This window comes from Strongylocentrotus purpuratus, unplaced genomic scaffold (assembly GCF_000002235.5).
Source record: "Strongylocentrotus purpuratus isolate Spur 01 unplaced genomic scaffold, Spur_5.0 spur5_scaffold_7, whole genome shotgun sequence".
Lineage (NCBI taxonomy): Eukaryota > Metazoa > Echinodermata > Echinoidea > Camarodonta > Strongylocentrotidae > Strongylocentrotus > Strongylocentrotus purpuratus.
The window spans coordinates 3,048,865-3,057,195 of NW_022145613.1; the positions used below are offsets into that span (position 1 = coordinate 3,048,865).

General features: G+C 34.8%; 1 protein-coding gene across 2 annotated transcripts in view; it reads right to left on the reverse strand.

The window, feature by feature from the left end:
• The window catches only part of LOC575011, a 65,036-nt gene extending 56,705 nt beyond the window's left edge, over positions 1 to 8,331 (reverse strand). For both annotated transcript variants that reach the window (XM_030974881.1, XM_030974880.1), the window contains exon 1: positions 8,186 to 8,331. The gene's annotated coding sequence lies outside the window, so the exon portion shown is untranslated. The remainder of the gene's footprint in view (positions 1 to 8,185) is intronic.

The following is an 8,331-nucleotide window of genomic DNA, read 5'->3' on the forward strand; positions in this document are numbered from 1 at the left end:
CAAGTCAAACCAATTGAACTTCACACAAGAGCAGATGTTTCTCTGGCTCTGAAAATCTCTTAAAAACAGCTGTGCAAATCAAAGAATATACCTTGCCAAAAATCCTTCTTAAATCATCATTCAAATTACATGAATGATACAATATGAGACAGAAGAAAACCCTCAAAGTCTACAACACATAATTTCCCCTTTTTTAATTAATTATAATATCAACTTTATGTCTAAGACTAAGAATGTTTGAGCACTAAAATGCTAAAATACTATTTTGTTTAAAGGAGATATGGACATACATGTAAGAATTAAAAATTGCCATACATGTATATTCAATGTAAATCATTGTTCAAATGATTATTTATCATCATTGCAGAAAACCAAATACAGTTTACAAAACATCAGTTCCTCACGTACATGTACATGTAAATAATTATGTTATCATTATCTACTATCTGTACATTTAAACCCAGACATCTACTGACTGACTACAGCAATGTATTGCTTAGTGATCACCTCATATTTATTTGCACTACTGTAGGTCATAAAGTCCTAACACGTTCTTGAGTGGGTGTCCAAATAACACCCATAATACACATCATTAAGCACAGGGACTACCTAAAAATGACATTCTTTATCATGCAGATGTTTTTATCTCTGTTCTAGAACATGTATACTTTGTTTGTACACTATTGATCACAAGCAGACTAAATTTGGAGAGTTAACAGTTCTACCCTTTCAAAAACTTTGCTCGCTTTCTGATATACATGTATCCTTAATAACAAAATATTAAAACATGATAGTCCTACACTGTACATGTACAAGCTCATCAATATATTTCAGTTTAGTGCCATTAATGATTCATGAAGTTTGCTTTAATCATGGTCCATGCTTTAATCATGGAGCTTAAATGTATTGTACATGGTAACTGTTTTGTGATTTACATGTATACATGTGTTTTGATAAGTATCGGCACTGTTGTTCATACAGAATGCAATCAGTATTGACACCATTTTTTTTTTTTTTTTTTTTTTTTTTTTGGGGGGGGGGGGGTTGATCTACTGAATGTTTACAATAATGTCTGCATGAGCTACTGTAGACTCATGTATGTACATGTATATATTCTGTGACTTACTCAGAGGCAAAAAAGGAGTTTAAAAAAAAGAATGCTCAACTAATAAACAAAATTTACAAACCACTATTTGGCTAGAAAGGGAAAAAAATAAAAAAGGGAGATAAATTGAACAGAAGCGGACTTTGATTGGGTGTGGATCTTCCCCAGGACAACAAAGGAATAGCCTCGGGGGCCCCATCTTCCATTTAAAAAAAACCTTTCATTGTCTTTTGGTGCCAAGTGTCATGCTTGAGCCGTCAGGTGAGCTAGCTCCTATGCATATTGCACTCTAATGTACTTTTTAGCATTCCTAACATATTTCTACAATTTTGTGGACAAACCATAGTGGTCATTCTTACACATTGTTCATTTGCCTTCATTTCTATTTGTATACACACCTGTATTGTTAAGGTTCAAACTGACCATGGGTCCAAGGGTTCAGTAAGGTTGCATCAACTTTATTTGCCCTGAACTGCTTACTTTGCTCAGGTATTGAATGGATTTTAAAGGTAATACAAAGTTTTGGTATGGGGTCATGAATTTGGTTCAAATGAACATACATGTATTGGAAGCATAGGCGATCCTACAATATTCAGTGATCGGTGTCGCGGTTGAAATCGAGTCTAAAGTGATGAAATTGTAAATAATAAACTATTTATGTTGTATAGCCCCCTCTCAAGGTCAATATATTAATTTACCTATAAAACAATGTTCTTTCTATAAAATCGACCGATTTGCTATTACCTTTTGAAATATATATATCACAACTACATATTCTGAGATTTCATGGTCGCAGCTACCATCGTATGGTCGTAGGCGCTATTTGAAATTCATCAAAATTTACCGGGAGCACAGGTAAATTTATATATTCAATTTTTCTCGAAAGCAGAAGTGTTTTAGGGGCAAAATTTTTTAGTGCTTATAATAGGCCTACATCCATAGGGGCATCCAGAATTATCAAGATTATAAAGAATCACTATCCAGCCAATTTTCAAAATTTACCAAAACTTTGTATCACCTTTAATGAAAGCAGGAAAGTGACTCAAATAAAGCAGTGATCAATAGTCATAGGGGGAATCTGATATTGTGATACAAGCTGAAGAATTTATGCATTTCAAAAGTTATGATCATAAAAAGTTGCAAAATTGGTTTCCCTTGCTATCAGCTCTCTAGTATTATATTGGTTTATATCAAACAGTATTGAAAATACGTATCCTTCTAGGTTAATGTCCAATATTAGGACACATGTACAGTATGAACAAATAGTTGGAAATTGGTTTAAATTTGGAAGATAACAGAAGGAGAGCTGCTTGCAAGAGAAATCACATTGTTGCCAATTTGTGTTTGATTCATATCAACTTAAAAATTAATACATTTTATCAAATTTCATCAATTTGGCCCAAATTCATTTCACATTTGTTTTCATTACAGTGTAGAACTTGATGCCAGGGTTAATGTTCTTGTCAAGGCTGTCTCAAGTAGGATTATTGGAATGGAACCAGAATTCTGGGTCATCATCCATTGTTTTGAACATTCCTGATATTATAATAACGGTGAGCTCTTGATTGTTTGCATGTGCATGGCTGAGCAAAGAGAAGCTATGCAAAATGTCTTTCACCTAGGGCACTAATTCAGCTTTATTTAACAAAACTTGTTGTTCAGATGGAATTGAACTGCTACATACTGTATGTATACACAATGTACATGTAATTATTTCTTTTGCTGCCTCCTTCTGAATTGCATAAGATAATCTGTATTCTATTTGTTCTAGCAAAATCAGTGAATAAATGGACTTTGTTTTCTTCTGGTATTGTGACAAGAGATCCAGAAAAACAGCACAAAACCTGAAATCTAAAATGTACTCCATACATTACCTGTTTATCAAACCATCAAGTGATGAAAGTAATTTGCGGATCACAGATAATAGCCAATTACATTTAGCTCAACGAGATGAAGTCCCACGGGAATACTCTGAAAGCTACATTGTAACAATGTATTTAGAGCTCAATTAGCACTCGATTAGTAGCTAATTTTTTCTGAAAGCTCACTTAATCAGTAATTCATTTCTTATGGCAGGAGAACCGCACATGTACTTATCCATACATGAAGGCTTTCACTTCAATTTAATGAGTTTCAGGAATTCTGAGAGCCCTTTTCTTGGTCGATTAATTGGAGAGAAAAAAATGGGAATGGGTTTAGTTGTCAATTCAATGTCACATGGCTCTTTTAATGCAGTTTGATAGCTGAACAATGTTGGGTGTCAACAACACTGGAAAAAACCTATTCTATAAAGCCAATGAACAGTACTTTTATTGTTGTTGCTATTGCCGTGGTTACTTTTATTGTAATAGTTCTTGTTGTCATTTTTTACAAGTATTTCAAAGATAAGGCAATTTGAATCATCTTCTTTTTTTTCATTTTTTCTTGTTTTATTGTCATAGCTCACTTGCTGGATTCAAAAGAAAGAATGTGAAGGAGCATATCATGATAGTGCAACACTTGCTGAGCACTGACTGTGTGATTTGTCAGGACTTTGATGATAATCGGCAGTCAACAGGGAACTGTCTTTACATGTAAACAGCAAAATTACAACCCATTTTACAATTGTACATGTACAGTGTAGGTGAGCTTTAGAGACTAATCCTACTCCAACCTGGACATTATCTAAGACTTTATACAACATGTTACCACATCAGTACAAAAGTAAGATCTTTAACACATTTCCTATCTGAGAAATGAACTTCAGGGACGGATCTGGGATTTTTCCAAAGAGGGGGGGGGGGGGGCTTAAATTTATGAAATTGCGAGCGCAAAGCACCAAGCCTTGACAGCGTGGCATCCCATTTGAACTTTAAGATGCTCTATGGTACATTCAGAGACATTTCTGAATGTGTAAACTGAACATTTATGTAAATATTTCTTAGCTTTTTTCCCTTTTTTTTTGGAAGGTAAAATGTGGGAACGTGTGACCCCCCCCCCCCCCCCCCCCCCCCATGGATCCGCCCCTGAAAATGATTTTGGCTTGTTCTTGCAGGACCAAAACTATTTCTTTATACAAGTAAAAACATTGGTCCTGGTATATACATTAAGCTTTCAAAATTTTACCATCTAGGTCAACCAATAAATAAAGGTCACTTCCTTTGTGGCACCTTCTACTTTACAGTTCTACAACCTGAATCAAACAAAGTCTTGGATTTTATTATTTTTCAATAATTGCCATACATTCTATATTTGTTGTTAACCTAATTCTCTTTCAAATGGAGGACAAAAGTTTAGATTCACCCATTGACTACAGTCCAGTGGGTATCTTACAAATTATAATTCTCTAACATCACCATTTTAAATAACAAAAAAGAACTTATTTCAAGTTATTTTCAACTGACTTGACAATTTTGAATAAGATTATCAGCTATTGTTTGTTGGGTTTCATTCTCCTTGAATAATTATATTGTACAACCGAGTTGTATGTACATGTACATGTACATGTAGTTAAGAAACAGGATTCAGGAATAGGTATAAAAGCCCATTAGAAACCAACCGTCATGGTATATGCAGGTATGAATATCAGATCATATCTCAATCAGGAAGTTATACGTGTACAGTAGGTGAATGCTTTTTAAAGTACACATTTATGTATTGCATACATACAATGTACATTATGGAAAAACGAAACAATCTTTTTACAGTATAACATTACAGGCTCCAGCTGCATACAGTTTATGTTACTGTATTTGATGCTACCTTTTCCCCGCCATTATTTGGTATAGAATGAACAACTATTCTGCAAGCATAACTATTTAAATCTGCTACAGACATGTACTGCAAGTTGCCATATGCCCATATGAGTTTAAATTAAGGCTGTGCACAACCGTGTAATGAGGTACCCGAGTACACTTCCAGGCTTACAAACGAATACTCGAATATTCGGACGCCATGTTTTTTTTATTGTTTTTTATTTTTTATTTTTTTGCCCCCACCATACCACGGGAGCTGTATCCCAGGTCCGTCTCCGAAAACTCATGCAATTTTAATGAGTTGCAGTTGAAGGTGCCGATTTATTAATACTAATAACAGTAAACAATGCTGTTTTAAAAATCAAAGATGGCAGAATAATCCGTTTTCCTCCGAGTCTAAACAGAAATCCAGACATTTGGTCCCAGTTTCTGAGTGGTGAGTTTGACAGTGACTGAGCTGGGAAACATTTTTTTTTTTTTTTTTTTTTTTGGGGGGGGGGGGGGCGGCTGAATATTCGAGTACGAGTAGGTGTCAACAGTGCGGGTACTCGAGCATTCAACTACTCCTCGCAGCCCTAGTTAAAATACAACAAGTTTTTCATGTAGTTCTACAGCTGATCATGTTAACACAAATTCATATTGTTGATCATATCTTCGTATAATATTGTTCTGTATTATCTAAAATTGAATTTTACACAGTTTATACAAATTATGTGCCATAATTCTTTCTAGTGATTCGAGATCCATTCAAATGGACGCTTCACACCGATTTCCTAGACACCAAAAGGTACAATAAAACGGTCATCATCATCATCACGTACCGTAACAAGTCAGACATCGGCAGTCACAGCCATTCATTTATATCTACAGTATTATCTGCTATTCTTAAAAGGCTGGTATTGCTATTTCCTTTATGGTTGCCTATTTGTTCAGATTTGCAAAAACATGTACATGAGGCGTTGCCTTCCCCTGCTTCTCTTTCCAGCAATCTCTCCTGTTAATATTATTTTTTCTAGATTTTTCTTTCTGTATACACATGTATTTCCCTAGCCTCAGGATTATATTAGAATCATGTTTATTTGTGGGTGTACACTAAACATGTAAAGTTATGGGTAGAAAGTCTTTCACAGAGAAGCATTTTTCAAGATATCAGAATTGTAGTACTAGATGATTGCTGGGACAATTTTTAAACAAGGTTAAAACTCTTGAACCTATGCATAGCTTTGTCTTTTGGTAAGCTCAAAAATGTTCTGTGTAAGAAAAATTTAATTCTACATGTTGTTTCGAAATTACAAGATAATATTGTCTTTTCTTTCAGTAAGTGATCACAGGTTTGCAAGAAGTTCTTAAAATTGAAATGAAAGTAACGTGTGCAACAATGTTTCCACTTAATTCAGTTCTGCATTCCCTTAGAATCATTTAATTCTACATGTTGTTTCGAAATTACAAGATAATGTCTTTAGACTTTTGTTTCAGTAAGTGGATAATTAAACAAATGAGAGGTCAAAAATAATTTACATCCTGAAACTAAGGAAATCTTGCAGCTGTATCGTTTCTCATATCGTTTCTCAGAGCACTTGAAATTAAGATGTTTATTGGACAATCCTTCCCACCACAGGTTTGCAATAAATACTTAAAGATGAAATACATATAAATGGAAGTATTAAATGTGTGCAACAATGTGTTTCCTCTTAGATGTACATGTACATGTAATTCAGTTCTGCATTCCCTTTAAGTACGGACAAACAAACTAGGAAGGAAGTGAGGAGCTTGAGAGTGCAGTTTCCAATGTATCATGAGTAAGCAGTGCACTTGATATGCCGCAAGGGATTTCCTATTCATCTACGAGACAATTCTAAACCGGACAAAATTGTAATCTATCCAGCAACAACAACAGAAAATATATCTTACACATGTATTTAGCTAATTCATCTCATTTCCGGTGTATTTCGAGAATAGGTAGTAGGATTGCAGATATTCATGATACCATTCAGTTGGGTCTGTTTGAGGATATGGATACAGCATCCACTATACAAGATAGTGATAATGTTTCTCTTTATCTTCATACAACTAATTACCTGCACCAGCACACACACTTCCCTTCTCTTTCTCCCCCATGTTCACCCCAGGCATACATTATATTAAAAGTATATACATTTAGTCAATAATATCAAGGTCAAAAATCAGGAGACAGGTCATGAAATCAAACACTTGTATCTTAGTAATTTAATCACCTTCATTATTATTCTCTTCAGTACAAATGAATGGAGATGTATTACAAATTCTGCTTTGATATTGATACACCTGTATGTTCTTAATGATGTTTATAAAGTTTATAGATACATGTATATACAGGTATATATCTATAATGTACTGTAGTTTGGTTTATTAAAACTTCAAAAGCTGCTTTATTATTATTATTAAAAAGGGAGAAAGAGGGATACATTATACATGTAGATCAGGACTGATTTTGTTAAATTCCTAAGGGTCTATGGCTCTAACATATATGTACAATACCTGAAGTACAATTAAATGTATATAAATCTGTTTTGGAAAAATCATTCAAAACTATCTCAATACCTAGAAAACATGTGTTAAGTACAAGCAGATCTATCAAACTAGACCCCAGTTTCAAGATGCCAGTGTCTGCTAAATTAGCAATTGGCCCACCACTAGAAGACTAATACTGTGGTGCCTGGCTGTGACAGGTCAGATTTTCTTGTCGTCTAAAAATCTGTCATAGACCTCGAAATGACTTCAATTTCTCTCAGTGTCACAGTCACACTGAGAAAAATTTGAATGCATTTAAAAATATTAATAATAATATTACAGAATAAATAACTTGATAATTCACCTAAAATCTCCTCCGATCCTCACCCCCCCCCCCCCCCCCCCTCCCCTTTCTACTCCTGATCATCATCAATCATCGTCATTGCCATCATCAATCATCGCCATTACTATCACTTGTCTTTGATAAAGTCTTAACTTTAAAAACATCAAGGGAAAACTTTTCAACGTATTCTGGTAAAAAGTTAATCCCCTTGAAAAATTTCTGTTTTATTAATGAATTCCCCATACCAGACGGTTATTTCTGTCTATGCAAACAAGTAACAATCCGTCTCTCCAAGGGGCTCCATGGCCATTGTCCATTCACAAGCGTAAGAATGTTTGCAGCTCAAGACACACGGTGACCTACACACATATACCGCGGGAAGCTCGGGGGAAGATTCAACCACATTCCCGGACATGGTCACGAGACAGCCTGAATAAATGGCTAAATCGAATGAATTTTCATGGAAACACTAAACTAATGACAGTCATATGAAGTAGGTCAAAAACCACTTACCAAACTTTCCTCGTTGAACCGCACCAGCATACAATAAACTCGCATATTACGATCAAACAATCGAAATAATAACTTTTAGCAAAGTTTCCACAAAGTTGGCAATCAAACTTCACGCGACAGTGCTGTCGAAATAAGGTAAACACATA